At 44.4% G+C, this 17574-nt stretch overlaps 1 protein-coding gene and 1 long non-coding RNA gene across 14 annotated transcripts in view; one reads left to right on the top strand and one right to left on the bottom strand.

Annotated features, from left to right (window-relative positions):
• RUNX2 (RUNX family transcription factor 2) overlaps nucleotides 1-17574 on the top strand; it is a 326738-nt gene that overhangs the window by 200330 nt on the left and 108834 nt on the right. The gene's annotated exons all lie outside the window — the stretch shown is intronic.
• Nucleotides 7413-8340, bottom strand: LOC109271693 (uncharacterized). Its single transcript, XR_002082070.2, has 2 exons — nucleotides 8129-8340; nucleotides 7413-7748 (listed from the first exon to the last, which is right to left on the bottom strand). It is a non-coding gene; the product is annotated as an uncharacterized LOC109271693 (long non-coding RNA).

Here is a 17574-nt window from a genome sequence, read left to right as displayed (position 1 = left end):
CCCAGGCATATAGCACAGTGATCAAACACTCATAGCATCACTTGCAACATGCTGGAAACAGCGCTTTGCTGGAAATTGAACAACCTGAGTTTTGAGCAGCTCACTTAAGTTTTCTATGGGTCTTAGGTTCCTTGTGTGTGAAATGAGCGAGTTGGGCTAGATACTCTCCAGGGTGCATCATAAAGCTCTGAATGTCTGTGATTCTAAAATAAGTCCTGAAGGGGTGGGTTTTCTCTCAGAAACATTTAGGAATCAGCAGATCAAAAATCTACATACCGCCACCCATAACAAAAATAAAAGCTAGCATAGTACTTGGTTTATGAACTAAATTAGTAGGAATAACTACTGTAGGTGTCAAGAAAAGTTTGTCCTGTGTTTCAGTTGATTCTGTTGAGAAACAATCTAGGATCAGGTGAATTAGTGCCAAAGACCTTGACACTTGACCACAGGTGACTTCGTATTTAACGTGAAGCCTCTTACGCTTGCATGTGTGTCTGAGTCTGCAGAGAGATTTTGAAACCACAGCTTTATTAAAATTAAAAAAAAAATTATTGACATTTTATATACCTTTGCATGGTTTTATGTGACTTATCTAACCTGGGGTTGGTTATAATGAAATACAATTTATCTTACTGGAGAACTGAGAATCTTACCCGCTAACAGTTATGAAAACAAAAGAACAGGTGAATTCTATTAATAATAGGCTAAATGGGATGTGAGGACCAGACTTTCTATGTTAAAGAAATAATATATTTAGAAAAAATATTATTAGAATTATAACAAGAAGTTCCTTTTAGTGAAACATTGCTATCATAGTACTTTATGACCACATGATAAAAGTCTTCATTAATACAAATTATTGTCAACATTAAATCCACTCGTTTATTGAGACTGTTCCGGTCACCAGAGATACAGTGATGGGTAAGACAGAAAAGCTCAGGGAACTTTCTCTGCTGACATATGATATAGTCATTAAACAGTCTTTGGAGCCAGACTCTGTGGGTTTCAATCTGGGCTTTTTGACTCACTTGCTATGTGATCTTGGGACTATTACTTAGCTTGTCTGTACCACAATTTCCTCATCCGTGAAGTGGGCTAATAATAATAATAATAATAATAATAATAACAATACCACTAACTTCAGAAGGTTGTTATGAGGACAAAAGGATAAAGTACATAAAGCTCTTAGAATAATGCCTGGTAATAAATGTTAGCTATTATTGGGGAAGGGTAGGCAATTGAAAATGAGAAAATATTACCTAGGGATATGTGCTGTAAAGAAAGTAAAATAGGGTGATGTTATGAGGAAGCTTACTGCAGACAGCAGAGAAGGCCAGAGCAAGGGCCCTGAGGTGGGGAGAAGAATGTCTGGTGGCTGGAATGGGTAGAAGATGAGATGAAATCAGAGAGATTGCTACTCCGGGTCATGCTGGGCCTCCGCTGGTCAGGAGCAAAGGTTTGGGTTTGCTGGTCCGAGCAGCCATAAGCCATAGGCAGATCCTTTTTTTTTTTTTTTTTTTAATTTTTTTTTAAGCTTATATATTTATTTGGAGAGAGAGAGAGCAGGGAAGGGGCAGAGAGAGAGGGAGAATCCCAAGCTGGCTCTGTGCTGTCAGTGCGGAGCCCGACATAGGGCTCGAACTCATGAACTGTGAGATCATGACCTGAGCCGAAATCAAGACCGAGCCATCCAGGCGCGCCCCTGCCATGGGCCGATCTTAAGCGGAATCGTGATATAAATGGATTTCTAGTTTCAAAATGTCACTCTGGCTGTTGGGGGGAGAGCTGTATAAGAGTATGGGGGAGGAAGCAACAGTGTTTTTGGGAGGCGGTGGCAGTCACCCTGGTGGGAGGAAGGTGGCTTCCGCTTGCCTGAAAGTGGTGAGGACAGAGACACTCTGGACTGGAGCGGGTATTTTGCCTGGATCATGAAAATGTGTTAGCCGTGCTTGTCCCCAGCTGTTAGTCTACTTTAAAGGAATAATACTACATCTTATAAAATTTTAGTTAACCTTTAGACATTGTTCATACACCCCAGAGCGAAGTGTAATTCAGGAATCGCTTGAGTTATTGGGTGGATACAAAACCACCAACCTAGAAAATTCAGGCCAGAAATCCATTTAGAGAGCTGAAATGCTTGGTTCGGTTGTTTTCATTGACACATTAATCTGATTATTTCCAGGAGCTCCCCTTCCTTGGCACTGTGCAAACACAGATTTCAGTGCAGTGAAGCACAATGATTAGATTAATTTGGGGCAACGACCGGCATTGTATGTTCTTCTCACCCTCTTCAAGTATAGGTAGTACGTTTTTAATGTCTTTGATAGCTTTGATGCACACCCATTCCTTTTACTCCTTTAAGACAGAATGAAATGCGGGGCGCCTGGGTGGTTCAGTCGGCTGAGCGTCCGACTTCGGCTCAGGTCATGATCTCGCAGTCTGTGGGTTCCAGCCCCACGTTGGGCTCTGTGCTGACAGCTCAGAGCCTGGAGCCTGTTTCAGATTCTGTGTCTCCCTCTCTCTCTCTCTGCCCCTCCTCCACTCACGCTCTGTCTCTATCTCTCAAAAATGAATAAACATTAAAAAGAAAAAAAAGAATAAAATGAAAATCACCACACTGGTGTGACCAAGCTGGCTATGCAGGTGCTTATACCTAGAAGTGTGCAGCAACAGTCCTGCAGCGAGGAGACCCCTGAGCAGGAGCGGGGGGTGAGTCACGTCTGGCTGGCCAGCTAATATCTTGCCATATGAGCAAAGTAAAGCCAGGGGAGGCGCGAGTGCTTGTCCTCCCTGTGAATGGGAAAACCACCTAGAACAGCTTCTTCCCAGAGGATTGAGAAACGGGGGCGTATCTTAAATTGGAAAGAACTTGAATCAGTAGAATGTGCTAAATACACACTGAGGGTGAAGGAGGAAGCTTTAAATAGCTGAGCCAATTAGTCTAAGTGTTGTAGTCAGCTGTCCCGCCCTTCCGGGATTCTTTCACGGTGCCCTGTGCCTTAAAAAGAGATAGCCTCACCCCCACCCCCCACCCCCAACCTTCAATTAGGGACTCTAGAAGTTAGCTTCAAGATCTTGTGAAGATGAGAGCAATTCTGTACATTTCCTGTTTGAAAAGCAACAAAAGCCTGACTCTCCGTGGACATCTGCTGCTTCTTGGAATCCGAGGCGCAGAGGTCCGCCTGCTGAAAACTCACATCGCTATTTTTCAAGAAAAGAAGGAAAGCGGTAAAATCCAGGTCTTAGGAGCAGTGACCCAATCTACTTAAAATGTATTTGAGGGATCCATCTTGGGTTTTAGAAGCGCAGAGGACTCAAAACAAGATACAATTCAAAGAGGATCAGCCTCTCATAAGATGGGAGATGTTATCAGAAGTCCAAGGGCTCTGAGAACTTTACAGATTGGAATTCTGGGTAATAGGTTGGCTGTTTCTTTGGCGCTCACACCTAGTTTTTAACCCTTCTCCCCGGCTTTGTCATTTGGAATGGAACAGTAAGGGAGAATAGAAGCCAAAGTTTCAGCGTAAGGAGGAGGCAAAACTAGATTGAGAAACAACAGGTAACAAGCCACTGGGGGGAAAGGAAAAGTCACTGTGAAAGGAGTAAAATTTAAGAACAGCGTACTCTACTAGAAAGAGGGGTGTTTTCTCCCCAGGAGCCAGGAGTTCTAAATCCCAATGGTACCAATGTGTGTAATTCATTTTCTTCTCCTTCAGTTGAGGGGTGGTCTTGATCATGCTCATGCTTATTTAAGCCTTGGGTACTGTTCTTTTTCACTACCACACTGCAGTATAATATTGCAGATTACAGAACTGGTGACTAGACAAAACTAGGACCTTAGGGCTAGAAAACTGGAGCCACGGTTACGTTTCAGCCCGGGCACACGCTTCCCAAGCCAGTATTCAGAGTGCCAGCTTTGGACGTGCAAAGCCACGGCTCCCTGGATCCCCGAAGATGGCTAAGCTGCGAAAGTGACTTTCCTGCTCTTCTTTGCCAGGTTGCCTGGTGCCTAAAAGAGAAAAACTGTTGCCCCAAAGTGAACTCCACCCCCAAGGGTCTTCTTGCCATCATTTAATAACAGAATCACCTCTCAACATATAAATAGTAGAACTTCTAGTTAAAAGTTGGAAACCAATCTTTCTAGAAGTTTATAGTTTTTTTAACATTTATTTTTGAGGGAGAGAGAGAGAGAGCGAGCGAGCAGGGGAGGGGCAGAGAGAAGAGGGAGACACAGAATCCGAAACAGGCTCCAGGCTCTGAGCTGTCAGCACAGAGCCCGACGCGGGGCTCGAACTCACGGACTGCGAGATCATGACCTGAGCCGAAGTCGGACCCTCAACCAGCTGAGCCACCCAGGCGCCCCTAGAAGTTTATAAAAATCACATCAGCTGTACCACTTACGTTATGTAAAATGCACTGCCTTGAGGTAAAGGTCTTCAGCTGCCCACAGACATGGCAGGTAAGCTCTAACGCATATAAAAAGCAGGCTGGCATTGAGGGAAACGGGATGAATAGAGAGATCTGTACAAACACACTCAGAGTTAGGACTGTGGATTCACCCGCAGCATCACACTGGAGGTGAGGAGGTCTGTGGCCCAGTGTAGCTAGGTGACAGGTGGATTCCAGCAACGGGGCGGGCTGCTGTCTCATAGGATGCCGGCCTGAAGGTTGGGTCAGGTGAGAGAGGTGGAAACTTGGGCAGGTGTCATGGAGCGTGTGAAGAAAAACTAAAGACACCACCAGGAAGGAGGAGGCATCCTTAGGGGGAAGCCTTGAATTCTTCTACTGCTCTCGGGAACTCCAGAGAGCAAGGAAGTTGAAAAGACTCAGGACACTCAGGTCATCTATAACAGGGGCTTTTTTGATGTCAGAAATTAAAGCTTCTGGATATATGTATGTGTGTGTGTGTGTGTGTGTGTGTGTATATAACACCATGTATTCTAAGACAAATTAGGTGCTGAGGAAAATGGAAAATGGGGTGAATTATAGCAACTGAGTCCAAAGGGGATAGTAAAATCTTAGCATTAATAATGATAATAATATCTAGATAGTATTTTAAGTATGTGGAAAACACTTTTCATAGACATTGTCTCGTTTAATCACTGTTAACAGCTCATTGGAGTGTAGATACTACTGTAGTCTCTATTTTGCCAGTAGGAAATTGGGGATCTGAGACATTCAGAGACTAGACCTAGGTCACATCATCAAAGACCAGGAGAGTCAACCCTCAGCCCCAAGTCTTTTGGTTCCAAATGTGCTTTCCTCACTATGCTTTGTCCTAACAGTCTCCCCATATCAGAACCAGACTTTGCTACAGAGCCTGCTGGGTATCATCCCGGGAGGGAGTTCCATTGCATTGGTCTTTCCAGCCTACACTTGGGGGACATAACACCAGTAATCCTTACTAAATTGCTGACGTTCATACTTTATACAGGTCAGGGTACCCAAAATAAAGTAAAACTCACTGAGTTCCTGCCAGAAATAACAGTGGAAACAGCCCACCCCCTAATTTTATAAATCTCAATTTTATTCGAGAGATTAAAAATGTACATATTAATGAAATCTTAAAACCTCAAAGTACGTATTTTTATATGTTGGACAGGAAAACCTAAGCTACTTAAATTATGCATAACTATACCTCCTATCCTGCAAGAGTTGGAAAGGTTGATGTAAAATGTTAATTTGTTTTAATTTCAGATAGTTCAGATCAAAACAACTTACTTGAGGAATCCAGAACAAGGAGCTAAAGAGAAATAGCTCACTTCGTATTTCTCATCAAATGTGTGAGCCTAAAGCTAATTTTAACCCTCTTTACTGCTCAATTTGACGATGAAAAAGCTTTTGTAAGAAGTGTTCCCATTTTCTTTAGGCCTCCATTGCAAACTGTCATTGACAGTTACATTTGTGTGTGTGTGTGTGTGTGTGTGTGTGTGTGTGTGTGTGTGTGAAAGTATTCCCTATTTTCTAATTGACATTTGTTATCTGGAGAGAAAACCTGGGTATTTTTTGCGCGGTGGATATACCTCATTTAAAACAACCCTGAGGGGGCACCTGGGTGGCTCAGTTGGTTGAGCGTTTGACTTCGGCTCAGGTCGTGATCTCACAGCTCGTGAGTTCGAACCCTGTGTCCGGCTCTGTGCTGACGGTCAGAACCTGGAGCCTGCTTCGGATTCTGTGTCTCCCTCTCTCTCTGCCCCTTCCCCACTCACACTCTGTCTCTCTCTCTCTCAAAAATAAATAAACATTAAGAAAATTTAAAAAAAAAACCCGAGATACTATTTTTTAATGAATGGGCACCTTTCTTTAGAGGAACAGTGTTTCTAATAGGACTTTTGAAGGTATGTTTGGAATTCTGCAGGTTGTCTCACATGTAGCAGAATCAGAATTTTGGAGCTAGAAACCCAGGGAGATGATTTAGTTAAATTCTGCCATTCTTACTGACAAGGAACGTGTGGGTCAGGGAGGGGAAGGGACTCCTCATGGCTGCCTGCTCGCCTGGGACAGTGCTGTGACCAGAACCCAAATCTCTGGCTGATAGTCCAGTGCTCTAGAATGGTTTTCTCCTGCTACATTTCTAATAGGCTGCTGACATTTTTTCTGTTACTGCTGCACACGGATGGCCCCTTGTGATCTGAAGAAGAAAAAGAGCTACCCTTAAATTATCTCCTCCTCTTTTGCTCTTTCCTCTTTTACCCTGAAATTAAATCCTTATGAAGAAACTGAATAGATTTTGCCCTGGCTTGGTGACAGTGTCATCTCTCTTGACCAGTCATCGGCTGTTTTGGTCCACATCTGGAAGAGACTCGGTACACTGTATTCTCGGGCTGGGAACAGTCGGACTGGGGTTTGTCCGTGGCAGGCAGAGAATTGTTTGAGAAGGAGCTACCACTGGGCTACTGTTTGTCCCACAGCACACAGAGCAGACCAGGCCCGCTTGCTCACTATCTTTTTTTTTTTTTAGTGTGTGTAGGGGGGTGGTCATCAAAACAAGTAGCTATTCTCAGACACCTTAATACATAATTAGGTATGTCTGTTTACACTTGGGAGACAGAAGGCTTCACATCCCAAAGAAATTCAGGGAGTCTGGGAGCAGCCACAAACAGATGTTGAAAATGTCCATTTGTGGCAAGTTTTATGACTATAGCACCAGAAGTATGCATGGAGGATGAAACCCCTCTGAAGGGGTGTGTGTGTGTGTGTGTGTGTGTGTGTGTGTGTTATCAAGTGGAGTAGAAAGTGAAAGGAGATCTTCCCCGCCCCCCCTCCCCGATTTGCTCTAGTATTTGTTTATCTCCTACAACAAGGAAAAAGTTCACTATTATTTGGCTTTGGCTGTTTGAAGGCTTTTGCCAAATGCTTAACAATCTGTAGGGTTTGATTTCTCTCAAAAAAAACCACTTTGAGAACAAGGCTCTATGTAACTAAGATGTGTTTGTTTTTGTTTAAATCACTCAGAAGAGAAATCATCTCTTGTCCATTGTTAAAAGAGAGGTTTCAATCAAAGGAAAATTCTACATATTCTAAAATATACAAACAGCTCTTTGAAACTGATGCCAAATCAAACTCTAAAAGGGACGTTTCTCTTGCAGAAGTTTTGAGTTAATTCCGTGTGCGAGGCTTGAGTGGAAAAACTCTGAGACCGTCAGAGGAACCAGTTTCTGTAACACCGCGTTTGGATTCGGAAGTTGTATGAGGGGCTTTGTCTCAGGATAGGGTGAAGTCTCTTGTACGCGGTTTTAGGCTCAACTCTAGAAACAAAGCAAGAGAAATTCTTTTCAGAGTGAGTCAGTTTTTCAGTTAAATAAAACTTAGTAGTTTGTTTCCTGATGTTACTGGATCCGAACCTCCAATGGGAGAAGGTGTGCCTGTCATCACTTTATAAAAAAAAAAACTTCAATTGAAATGTTCCCCTGTTGTTAAAGAAATACCGTACTTTGGCCTATCATGATTTCTAATAGGATAAAAAATAGTGGATGCTAATGAGACGAGCCCAGTGGGGAAAAGGGACACAAATTGGAATAGGCAGAAACCAGAAGGCATACACAGAGTGCAGTAAGGGTATTCCCATCTCTTTTTACACACACACACACACACACACACACACACACACACACACACAAATACTTACCATGTGTTGCTCTGAGAGGAGCGACAGTGTGTTTAAAGATACGAAGGACAGAGCCTGTTCTCAAGGAATTTGTAGGCTAGTCACGTGATAAGGGGGATGCTAGGTCCTCAGCGTGTACACGCCTTGAGAGACACGGATGGAGAACCAGGTGCAGATGGAGAGGTCCCTATTGGGCTAAAACAAGAACATGAGAAGAATCTTTGAAGCAGAGGGGGATTGTGAGGTAGGTTTTAAAGGCTGCGTAGAATTCCGGGGATAGGACTTCCGAGATTCCTATGAGATAGGATGGGGGGTGGGGATACTGAGGGCCTGAGGGAATCATGTAAACCAGGGCACGAAGGTGGGGAGATGGGGGGGTCGTACGGGAAATGGAAAAGGGTCCAGTTTGACTGGATCGTAGACTTGATGAAGTGGAGTAAGAGATAAGACTGGAAAGGTAAACAAGAGACAAGACTGCTATCCCAGCAGACATTTGTTGTGTGTCTGTAGAGATCTAGAAATGTACACATACTTGAGGAAAGAGTGGGACATGAAGCCACAGAACAGGTAGGCAGTAATGAGCAAGGAAGTCCTGAGGAACCAGTAAGTTGGACAAGCTGAGGATTCAGGAACCCAGATAAGCCTTGTGGGCAGAAGGTCTAAGACACACACAAAAGTGGGTCTTGATTTTAAGGTAACCTTCTGTCCCAGCCAGGAAGCCCCTTGTATTTTCCTCCGGGGACGGGAACCAGTCCCTGGGCATGACCAGCAAAGGCCTATGCTGGGGAGTTCAGTGTGTCCGTCGGACTGTAGAGGGAGAGAGGGCAAACATAAGGATGCGTCCTGGCAGGATATAGCTGGAGCCTAAAGCCTAGGGCTTGGATCCTAGATGTTAGTATGGATTGTGTTAGGCCTGTCCTAGCTGTCCCCCTTAGAGCTGACTGAGTGGTTAGTACTTTGGTGATCTGGTTCAAATTCTGGGTCTTGGGACATTGGGTGGTTTGAATCACATGGGCCGTTGGATCACATGGGGGTGCTAAGCCTTTGGAGGGAATATCCAGGCTTCTCAGGTTTCGACTAATACTGCCTCGGGGGCAGCTGCTGCCTGGAGCCGACTCTTCCTTCCCCCAGGGTCTTTCTGGCTCAGTGCTGGACGCAGAGGCAGGGTCTGACCGCATTGGTGCTAGACGGAGAGGAGCAGAGCTTTTCGTACTCTAGGAAGCGGAGAATTGAAGTCCAAGCTGAAAACAGTCTGTGCATTCAGGGGATGGTGGGATGTGGTCCCTGTGATGCTTGTCTGCTGTCCTTGCCTCCTCTCCCCACTGCAATGGGCATGCTTTTTACAGGAGAGTTCCGCTGGGGCCTGGAACTGGGTGTGCGGGGTAAACCGGGACTTTCAGGATTCTGAATCTCACCTCCGGTCTTGCCTAGTTTGGACCCAGTGTTTCAATTTTCTTTTCCTCTCGCTCTGCTAGTTCAAGTGGTACTGGTAGGAAGGAATACCCTTTGGAGGTGGAGATGTTTATATTTGCTGTGTACTTTTGCCGGTTTTCACTTATGAGGGTCTTATCTGACAAACAGAAAAAGCGACTGGCCCAACATTCCTTAGAGCATCAGTGGCAAAGACAATCGGGGAATCCGTTGTCAAGCATGGCAGACAGGTGGCATGTGTCAGCCTCCCCATTCCACACCCCATCCCCACCTCTGTCCCCAGGGCTGTCTTTGATACTTGATCAAGCCCCCTTTTCATCATTGCCCTCCAGGTGGGCACAGCCGATCAGTTAGAATCGGCATGACGAATGAACCTGATTTTCTGCAGGAGGAGGAGATTGTGGCCGCCACAATCTGTGCCACAGGTCTGGGGCCAGGTCCTGGCCACCTGTTCCCGGTCTATAACTTTGAGGAAGTCGCTTCCCTTAGCTTCAGTGTGTTGTCCTCAGTGTGGGGGTCAATGACATTGTGTACCTCACAGAGCTGTGGGGAGGGTTCAGTGCCATAACGTGAGTGGAATACTTCAGTAAAAATCCTCTGCAGATCAGAGCCCTGCCCTCTCACTTGTCTGGCTAGCCAGTCTTTCCTCTTAGTGAAACTGGCCACGTCATGGGATACCGTGGATATGAAATCTCTTACGGGATTCCTATGGTTGGCGCAAAGCAAAGGCTTTTCTGTTAAGCAATAGCCCAGTGCTGGTTCCCAGCAACCTGGAGTCAGAGCATTCCTGAACAATGGGTTCAGGCATGCTACCAAACTCCAGAGAAACGCTCCTCAGATTTTTCCACTAAAGCACCCCAAAGGGCAGAGGAAACTCCAGGGCTCCTTCACTGCTGCCGCTCTCCTCAATCTGTTGACACAACCCCCAAAGAACCCCCGCTCCTTTGAGGAGAGCCTTTTCAGGTCTCTTCTCTTCACGTGAAATTTTACTCTGTAAAATGCCTGTTTTTGTTTTAATATAAAAATAATGTTTGAACTTACTAATACCCGTTTTATGCCCCTCTTTAAAAACCCTCCCCCATTTGTTCCCTTCTTGTATTTCATGCCCTCCTATCAGCTAAGCTTTGGTGTCTAATATATAACATCTCGACCAGTTCATAAATTTCTGCTTTTAATATAGCCTGAGTTCCCACTAGCGCAGGCCACGAGAAAATACCAGGCTGTCCCCTCTGCATTCGAGCTTTTTTGAAAGATTTACTGAGGAACAATTTATCATTTAGTTGCAATTTTTAAAATAATCTTAATTGGCCACATATGTTATCAAATAAGAGCGGGTCTTGGAGCCTCCGCCCCCCCCTCCGCGTCTCCCACCCCCACCCCCCGCGCGCGCATGCGCACTGCCTTCTGCCAGGATGTCAGAAAATGAATTCTACCACTCTGGGCAGATACCATCGCAGGAAAGCCTCCCCGTGATTTAAGATAAGATTACTGATATTGATGCTGTTATTTTGAGGAGGGGAAGACTACTGCTTTTAAACCTCTATCCCTCTTTCTCCTAGTTTTTCCTCTCTTAATTATGGCTCCATGTTTTGGTAGCCATAAGTCATTAGTGGTTTTTAATTTCTCTGAAACTGAAATAAGGTCTGAAAGGCTGGATTTGTCCCTTTTTTCCTCCTTTTTTTCCTTTTTTTTTTTTTTTTTTTCCTCTGGCTAATCGGAGGAACGCAACCACATCTGAAGCCACTTGGCTCATTATGAATTTCATGGAAACTGATTCTCTGAAAGTGTTTCCATATGTGTGTTCCCAATATATCCCATCCTCTCTAAATGGGAGCACAGACGTGTGCATGGGCTGGAAATGGCTTCAGGATGTGACAGAGCAGTCATATGACCGCCACGGCACCGTGGGTGGCCCCTTCTGAAAGACACGGTGTCCTGGGTGCTGGCCTCCTTCCTGCAGCGGATCTGGTTTCAAAGACTACCCACCCTTCCTAGGCCTTTAAAAAGTTCTTAATCAGGGCCTAGCAAGAAGATCTCTCTCATTTTTCCTCCGTTTCTCTCCATCCCCCCCACCCCACCCCAACCCCCTGGTTCCTTCCTTCTCTCTTACCCTCCCTCTCTGTGTGCATACACTCCCACATCTCCTAATGCCTGCCTCCTTTGCCTTCAAAAAGAGGAAATATAGTATTCCAACAATATCCTCAAAATTTGGGTGGGTTTAAGGAATGGTTGAAGTTTCTGGAAACTGCCAGGTTGTTTTTTTTTTTTTTTTTTTTTTTTTTTCCCCTCTCTCTTTCCTCCAGCATAGCATACTTTCTTAGCCTTAGGATCAGCTGGTCTTTCAGAATTTGTGAGCATGCAGTGGAAAAGTACAATTCATTACAACACGGAAAATAAATATTTATCCTGGATAGTTGAGGCACTTTTCCTCTCTTTTGCAAAACTATGGAGTTTGCTAGTCTGACCTTCCATTATCTTAAAAAAATTGGTTTCACATTCTCATTTTGCTGGTTTCTTCTCCATCGGTGTGATCCATTACATTTCTCCTGTGTAGGGTATGTTTTTCCAATTATTATTTAATGTAATTACAAGTAAAGCTAATTTAATGATAGATTCTTGATCATTTTCAAGTGAGGGGGGAAATTCAGGGAAATTAAGAAAATTGATGTAAAAATCCTTGAAAACCTCAGTGTGGAAAATGCAAAGGACTACCCTGCATATAGTCCAAAATCGATTTTTGGATGATCTTTACACAGCATTTCTGCTTCTGTCATGTTGCCTGTTGGTAATGCTAGTAATTCATCTGTGTAGCACATTTTTTGGAAGTACTGTCCTTTCTTAGCACTGCACTATGTAGTAGGTAGGATCTAAAAGGATACACGATTCTTATTCTTAATTTGCTTTCCCCTTGGTTGGAAAATGACAATACTTCTCTAAACACAATGATAATACTTTAAAATGTGTGGAGTAGACTTTACATACATAAATGTTCAGGATGTACATGAAAAAGCAAAGATGGCAAGAATTTGCATCCTGGGAAGCTGTTGGGTATTGGTGAGCTTTTTTTTTTTTTTTAATTTTTTTTAATGTTTATTTATTTTTGAAAGACAGAGTGCTAGCGGAGGAGGGGCAGAGAGAGAGAGAGAGAGAGAGAGAGAGAGAGAGAGAGAGGGAGGGAGGGAGGGAGGGAGGGAGGGAGACACGGAATCTGAAGCAGGCTCCAGACTCTGAGCTGTCAGCACAGAGCTCAGTGTGGAGGTTGAACTCACGAACTGTGAGATCATGACCTGAGCCGAAGTCGGACGCTTAACCGACTGAGCCACCCAGGTGCCCCTGTTGGTGAGCTTTAAAGATAGTGCTTGCCCAGCCTTAGTCTGGCAGAGAGAAGAGAGCTGGTCCTGAGTCTGGGGAGAGCATGCGCAAAGCTCCAGTGAAGGTCCTGAGTGTATGTCCTGCCGTGAAGAAGAGGGTTCATACTGGGGAGCAGTGAGACGTGACATTGCAAAAGTAGGACAGAGAACTCCGAATATGCCAGTAGCCGCCTCCTCACTTTCCACCCTTCGTGGGGCAGGTGCCCGGTCATGTCTTGTGAAAGGCTGACCTGTGCCTGGGTGGGGGTGGCACCCTCCGGTTTTACAGGAAGAAGAGCCTCGTTTTAATCTCCTGGTATCATTCACATCTACCTCGTCTCCAGACTTCCATTTCTTCATCCGTAAAGGTCGTCTTCGATTCTTGTTGACTCTGATGTACTTGCTGCCTGTACTAGTCCAGAAATTCTGACAGAGTGTGAGTTTTACCCTCTGTTACCTTTACTACCTATCCCAAATAAATAACCTGTGTGGGGGCGGTTGCCCTGGGATCACCTTCCCACAGGCCATGTTTCTGTGGCCTGGCACTCCTGCTCCCTCCTCTGTTGTCTCTGTGGCCCCCAGGATAGACATAAAATACAGATGCTGGGGCTAAGGATACCGGGAACAACACCAGTGGCAAAACAGAGGTAATCTGTTCACTAGTGGTGATTGATTATCCGCAACATGAGGTCAGGTGATGTAATGATGCTTGGGAAGAGCTTTGAACACTCTTTAAAGAGAGTTTTATGAGGATTTATAGTCTGGAGTGGTATTAGAATGCATGTGAGGTTTGATGTCAGCATTGCTTTAATGCTTATTATATCTATGTTTTTAATGTGTCAAAAATGTACCAACCATTGTACAGAGTTCCTGATCCCTAGACTAACTTTCTTACCGATTCATTCATCCATCCATCCATATATGTACATTAAAAAGCAAACCCCAAAAAACTTAAGCTCCTACCGTGCAGAAGGGATATGAGAGGAAAATAAATCATGACCTTTACCATCCCAAGCTTACTTTATAGTTGGAGAGAACAGGCTAAGAAACAGCTAATAGTTCAGTAAAGTAGTGACTCCTAAGGGGCCAAAAGAGAGACACAGAAAATAAATGCTATTGGAACAGGAGGGAAATAGGAAATTATATAATAGAGCAGTTGGGGGAGGGGCAGCTAGAAATGTTGTAGAAAGGGAAGAAGATTCTTAGAGGAAAGCAGCTCTGTGGCGATCCTGAGTATTCTATGTTCTGAAGGAAAGAATGCCGTGAGGGGGTTAATAAAGTACGTTGGGCTTATTCGAGATTTGTCGAAGCAATAACTCCTACCATTTAAAAGGCCCCAATGAAGCTTTGAAGTTAACACCTCATTGTGGAGAAGGATGATGGCTTTTCATTCTGTACATTTATACCCTTACGTTAAAAAGTAGGACAGGGGACTCTGCCTGTGCCAACATAGTTCCACCTGGCTTCAAGGCCCCTCTTCCTTTCCTGCACCTGACCTGCCTCCTCAGGTGGGATGTGTAAATCCCACTGCTGAGAGGGGACAATGCATGGGTACAGGGTTTCCTAGCTGACAGCCCCAAATGACAAGTACCCAGTCTCTTACTGTTTTCAGACTCCTGTTTCCATTCGTTCTAGGGATCTCCTTGCTTGTTCTCAGGCCGACCATGATTTACGGAGGGCCTACTAAGTGAGATGTATGCAAAAGCATTAGGTAGAGGCCTAGAAATGTCAAGTAATCTTGTTATTAAGCACTGAGGGGGAGGCCAACAAGGATTAGACAAATCTCTGCCTTCAGCATCCCACTCGTTAGTTAGGAGTCCAGTGTGACCCAGGATAACTAGCGCTAGAAAGCAGTGTGTGGAAGATGCCGGTGGGGGATTGCAGACCACAAGACCTGAAGATTGGGGGCTCTCTTTTATGCTCCCTTTTCTTTGGTTTCACTTCTTGCCACCACACTTTTCACTTGCTCTGAAGACCCAAGAAACCCCGTTGGGGAAAAAGAAACTTTCCTTTCTCCCCATAGACCTTGGCTGGCGGGATGGGGCGGGGGAGCGGGGGGAAGAGGCAAGCTTTTTAAAATTTCTTTTTATTTATTTTTTCATTATTTTTAATGTTTATTTATTTTTTAGAGAGACAGACAGAGCATGAGTAGGGGAGGGGCAGAGAGAGAGGGAGACCCAGAATCCTGAAGCAGGCTCCAGGCTCTGAGCTGTCAGCACAGAGCCTGACGTGGGGCTTGAACTCACAAACTAGTGAGATCATAACCTAAGCTGAAGTCAGATGCTTAACCAACTGAGCCACCCAGGTGCCCCAAGAGTTTTTTTACTTGTAATATTGGTTTTATTTTTATTGGAGCTTCATGGGCATTTTATTAGCATACTCTTCCCATGCATATTAGGCTCTGCTGCTGCTGTTTTAATGAGCAAGGTTCTTGCAGCTCTCTTTATGAGAGCTGCATTCCTTTGCAAGCTATCTGACTGTGGCCAGAGGTACAGATAACAGTTCCGGAATGAAACGCGTCTGTAGGAACCCAGCAGGTCCTAAGGGAATCAAACCCTTGACCTAGGTCTCATTCACATCATGCTATGAGCAACTGAACTAACTGCCCACAATTTAGCAGATTAGATCCAACAAGACGTCCAAGAATTTGTCAGTATATCCCAAAGACAGTAACTCTCATTGGGGCAACATGTAGGCACCAGAAGAGCCTTCTTAAATGTTTTTTTTAAAAAAGGCAAAGTTAGATTTCTAAGGCAAGATACATATGTACCTATGATGGTGTCAACCAGATTCCTTAAGGGTAACTAAGATCGCAAAGAGGTCAGAAGTCATGGCTCTGTATCTCTCAAGCAGCGTGATTTCGTCGTGTACGTGGCTCCCCTTCTCTGGATCTCAGCTTCCCTGCTTGTTAATGGGTAAGATTAGAGTGGATTATCTTAGCAGTAAATGAGGGATTTGGGCCTTTCCATCAGAGTGCCCCAACCGGCAAAGGAGAGTAAATGGGTACTATAGAGAATCTGGAGGACATGACCTAAATCTTTGTAAGTGCAAAATTTTGTTGAAGTCACTTTTGTTTGTCTCCCTAGAAATTCACCCAAGTGTTGTATTCTACTCCATATCTTTTGTAAGTTTGTAGTTGTAATGTGGCTAGTTACACAGGTATGTGTAGTTTAGTACACAATGTCAAGAAGGCTGTCTAAAAGAATACCCAAGTTCGTATGCAAAACAGAGATTAAAAACAGATACTACCCTGTTCAATGAAAGAAAGTTTAATTATATCGTTTACTTCTGCACCAGTTATTATAAACTGAAGATTAGGGAGGGCTTTATTTTATTTTTTTCCTTTTAAGTTTAGAATTTTTTCCTTCTCCTCACCATAGACTATTATATAAGGGATCTCATGTAAGACTGTATGGAGTTGTTAATATTTCTTCATACAGAACACATTGCAGGGTGTTTCAGAAACATTTCTTGGTAGCACGAACTGAGTAAGGCAATTCCAGAAAATCCTACATTTTGTAAGTTGTAAAAATGACTGTATAATCCCTTTAAAGTCCACATTAGCTCTCTTTGCCCAGAAGGAGTTAATCTTCAAGACATTACAGTCTCAAATGACTAGAAGTGATTGGTCAAAATTCTGTAAACCTAGCAGAAATTTGTTGCATTGTTTTCTATAAACCACAGCCAGAGCTCAATAATTGAAAAATGAATGTCAATTTCCATTAGCTGGCATCTATAAACCAAAAAGGTACAGTGATCCTGGCATATGACGGGTAATAAAAACATCAGCAGAATGCATCAGGTAAAACAGAGAAGGTGAGGGGGTGGAGGAATAAATTCAAAACCATATTGGAGTTTACTGGCAGGGCCCCACATCGGGGGTTTTAATGAGGCTTCTGCATCAAAATAAGGGAAACCACATGGAATTTTAATTATGACTACAGCATATTTTAAGTACAAATACCCACGAGAAGTATTTTTTTTTTTTTTTTTTTTACACTGACAAGCCTATCTGTGTGAGCTCTGTGCTTCTGTGGGGCAGGGGGGCAGGCGTTGATGTTTTAAGTGGGGCTTCTTTCTGTTTGAAATTGTTCACGTTATTCTGGTTTCTCTCACATGATCCGAGCATTGAATGTAATCTGTACAGAAGTGGCCTGCCTATTACTGTTAGCTCCGCCAGCCCCAGCTCACCAGATGCTGTGCAGTGAAAAGGCTGGCCAAGGAACCTCTGTGGCCTCCACGTAGCGCCTGTGTCTCCCAAGGCAGACTGCATAAGCACGGAGCGGGGGTTGGGGGGGGGGGCACCTTAAATCTCATCTGCTCCCTTTTGAGCCTCTGTCATAATCACTACTTCCACGTTTTAACATTTGAGCCGGCGAGGATTTTGTATTTGGGAGGGTTAGGCAGGGGCCTGTCGAAGATGGAAGAATTTATGAAAAGCAGAGAGCAGCCGCCCAGACTGCGTTAGTTTTGGTTCGTCATCTTGAAAGTGTTCGCTTCTGGTATTAGACGCCGCTCACTAGCTTCTTACCCTCTGCTTATGGGCCTGGGGAATCCGGGAAAGCACTGAAGAGGGGTGGGAACTTCTCTGCCTCCCCCCTCCCCCTCCCCCTCGGCTTTGCTTCTCCTGCTGTCTTGGAGTTCAAGGTGCTAGAACCCTTAGAGCTGGAAGGGAACTTAGAGCTC

This window comes from Panthera pardus, unplaced genomic scaffold (assembly GCF_024362965.1).
Source record: "Panthera pardus isolate Hobbes unplaced genomic scaffold, ASM2436296v1 HiC_scaffold_17, whole genome shotgun sequence".
Taxonomy (NCBI): Eukaryota; Metazoa; Chordata; class Mammalia; order Carnivora; family Felidae; genus Panthera; species Panthera pardus.
Note: the sequence above shows the minus strand (reverse complement) of the source record. Positions and strands in the feature narration are given on the sequence as shown.